Raw genomic sequence first — 3,812 nt, forward strand, 5'->3', positions numbered from 1 at the left:
GCTCTGCAGTCAGTAACGTCTTCGGGTCTGATTCGTTCGTTCGTTCATCATGTGACCACTTCCTGACTCAGTATCTGACAGTCAATATTACTAATGTAATGTTGTATGATATTTAGGAATGATCATAAAATTATCAAAACTTCCGCGGATTTCTGCAGCACTTGAAGAGCTGGACACTGGGTGAGATCGCCTGTGCTGCGGGTCTGTCAGTGTGTGTGTGTGTGTGTGTGTGTGTGTCTAAATAGTGCCCTTTGCACTAACCCATTTGTTTTGGGTTTTCTGTTTGTTAATGTATTAGTTATCACAGTATGCATTTGGGGCTGCTATTTTATTTTATTTCATTTTTAATTGGACGGGTTTTAAGCTGTAGCTGGGCTGGAAATCTTAGGTCCAATCCGGAAATCACTGGTTACTATGGTTACCGCGCCCTGCGGGGAGAAAGAGCTCCTTCTGACAACACTCAGCCCCTCACCTCAACATGGTGAATTTACAAAGATGGGTAAATTGTGTCCTTGAAGGGATGCTCTTGGATAGCAAAGATGCTCAAATAGGCTTTGGATTTCAAGGGGCAATTGATTTGTGTTAAGGTGCCTAGAGTCTGCTATGAACAAATTCCACACACCCTGCACCAACAAGGACTGTCTTCGCAATATATTGCCCTGATCATTATGCCACGTCTACCAGCAGGGACTGTTTTCATTGTAACAAATAATTCCCACACCAGTAGACCACCTAGACCAGTTGACACTCTTTTCATTGGGACCAAGCAGAGTGCATGTTATAGAATTTTATTGCGGATCAGAAGGCCCCCTGGATGAATCCGTGTACCCCTGCCTGACTCCGCTGATTCAGGTATCCTTAACTGGTTAACAGTTTACAACATTAAAAGTCGTCTGGAAATGACCAAGTCTACAAATGATATCATGTGTAGATAATCCCATGGCAGTAGGAAACTGCCATGGGAAACTTTTAATCTATGAATCCTTGGTCCAATATTAAAATGACATCCATTTAGAACACACCTGTTGTCAGTTGCTAGCTCTTACTTGTGGCGGTATAGCTCAGTGGTAGAGCATTTGACTGCAGATCAAGAGGTCCCTGGTTCAAATCCGGGTGCCCCCTGTTGGGCTTGCTTTGCAGTACCTTTAACCCTCTGGGGTTTGAGGCCTTTTTGAAGACCTGCAGTGAATCTGGGCTCTTCTTAAATTTGTGTAAATTTCAAATCTTTACCAATGTAGTATCTAATACATTTCAACTTTACATAGAGCACAAACTGGGCTTTCATAATATGGCGGATGTAAGTATGTTAGATTCATATGTGACTTTTAAGCTTATGTCAAATTACATATACACGAAAATAGAATTTTGAACTCTAGCAGAAAAAAACAGTGAAAATTGAGAATAAACAAACCTTGCAGATTGTTTTGAACACAGGACTGAGTTCATGAAAGTCTTGGGTGTGGGCCCATAGAAAAACAGCTAAATTATAACACTCAGAAAGACCTTTTATTTGGAGTAAAGTGACTGATGTGCCTAACTTTTTTCAACAGAGCCTCTGTTTCACTGAATAATCAATGACTATTTATGAATATGTAACGGCTATTGACACCTGGCTCAGGTGACACCAGGTTTCCCCAGGACTCCTATTGATGTCTCAGCTGTTTGCACCTATACATTCAGATTCCTCCTACAAAAACAGGGTACACTGAGGCCAGGTTTTGTTGAGAGAAACAAAAAATAAAGCATGGTTTCTGAAATTTTCATTGAAATGCAATTCTTTTAGAACATTTGCTAAAAGGCATATTCACAACCACATTGAGGCCATTCACAGGTAACTATGTTGTTTTTCTGGGATACTATTATATTATTTGTTTTACATTTTGTCTGCTTAGCAAAAGTTTCCACTGTTTATGACAGAAATAAAGCTGTTCATATCGTGCTATTTTTTTGGGTGATCTGAGTATATGATGACTGGAATACAGCTGCTCACATCGGCGCATGCTTTCACTTTTATTTAGCATTTATTTAGCAAGTATATATTTGTGCTATGTTGTTTTTCTGTGGTACTATTATTGATTTTACATTTCGTCTGCTTAGCAAAAGTTGACTGAAATAAAGCTGTTCACATCGGTGCACGCTTTCTGACTTTCTGACAGCTTTATTTCAGTCATTATATACTCAGATCACAAAGAGTGGAAACTTTTGCAAAGCAGACGAAATGTAACATCATAATAAAATCATGGTAGGGGAGAGCAGGGACGGTTGCAACATGGGGCAGTTGCAACAAGGCTTATTTCTCCAATCAGGAATGAGCTAGAGTGACAATACTCATACTGCACATGCTCAGTGAGCCCCTCCCCCCATCTGCAAGAAATCAGCCAACTGTGACCATTCCTTCTAGAAAAAGCAAAATTCAAGGTAAAAAAGTATTTTTTTTAATGCTCAGAATTTTTCTCATACTGTCTAAACTGTTTTTGTGAAGCATTATTCATTCATATAATTTAAATCAGTGTTTTCTTAGCTTCTAATAGGCATAGCTAGGAAGTGTCAAAGTTGTTGTGTCTAGCTAGAATAGCAAGTTTTATCATGGCTGTCAGAGTAGGGACAGTTGCAACAAGGTGTTGCAACCGTCCCAGCTTGCTGTTGCAACCAATTTCATGCAAAAGATGTGTGGAACATGGATGAAACAGGAGTAACAACTGTACAAAACCCAGAAAATATTGTTGCCAGGCATGGCGGTAGACAGTTTGGGTCATCCACATCAGCAGAAAGAGGGACACTTGTGACCCTTGCTTGCACTGGGGAATATGATCCCACCTCACTTTGTATTCCCTCGTGTCCATTTCAAAGAACATTTTATCCGTGATGGCCCACCTGGGTGGATGCTGGAAGAAGACTTTTTTCATGTTTCTGAAGCATTTCCAACACCACACTAAGTCCTCAGTGGATGCTAAAGTCCTGCTTATACTGGACAACCACTCATCCCATTTGTCTCTGACAGGAATAAATTACTGTAGAGACAATGGAATTGTCTTGCTTTCCTTTCCACCTCACTGCTCTCACAAACTACAGCCACTGGATCGTACTGCTTATGGTCCTCTAAAATGAGCTGTGAACTCCTTCTGTGACTCATGGATGAAGAGCCACCCAGGGCTGACAATGTCAATTTATGACATTAATGGGATTGTTAGGTTGGCCCTCCCTTTGGCAGCAACACCAGCAAATGTGCAGTCAGGTTTTAGGTGCACTGGCATTTGGCCATTTAATCGGGAGGTCTTCCAAGATGTTGACTTTGCACCATCTTTGGTGACAGACCATCCTCCTCCACCCACTGCAGCTACACCAGTTCCATCTGCCCTGCCTACACCTCCTGCAGATCCTGTCTCCAGCTGCTGTTGCTCAACCACTGCCACCTGCTGGAACTGCCCAAGAGACACCTTCCCGTATCGATTTCTCACCTGAGACCCTATGACCTCAACCTATGACCTCTGTTATTTTATTACTCTTTGTCTTTATCAGTTTAACCAATTTAACCCTGTCTGTTCACAAATAAAATAAAGAAATTGCAGTATGATGTTATATAATGTATTTTTAATTACATTTTAATGAATGTTGCAACTGTCCCTGTGGACTGTTGCAACCGTCCCCTGTTAGGGGGTCAGTTGCAAAATTTCACTTTGTCTGTTAAAGTTTATATTGTTCATATATTATTACACGTACGGATGTTACAACAATGTGGGTGAGTATCTGACAGATTTAAGTGTAATATATTAAAATTTTGGCTTTCTACTAAAAACGGTCACTGAGAAACT

General features: G+C 40.7%; 1 non-coding gene across 1 annotated transcript; it reads left to right on the forward strand.

The window, feature by feature from the left end:
• The first annotated feature begins 1,050 nt into the window (after positions 1-1,050).
• On the forward strand, positions 1,051-1,122 carry trnac-gca (transfer RNA cysteine (anticodon GCA)). The gene has a single exon. It is a non-coding gene; the product is annotated as a tRNA-Cys (tRNA).
• Positions 1,123-3,812: the final 2,690 nt, after the last annotated feature.

The sequence above is a fragment of the Hemibagrus wyckioides genome, unplaced genomic scaffold (genome assembly GCF_019097595.1).
Source record: "Hemibagrus wyckioides isolate EC202008001 unplaced genomic scaffold, SWU_Hwy_1.0 Contig4, whole genome shotgun sequence".
Classification (NCBI taxonomy): Eukaryota; Metazoa; Chordata; class Actinopteri; order Siluriformes; family Bagridae; genus Hemibagrus; species Hemibagrus wyckioides.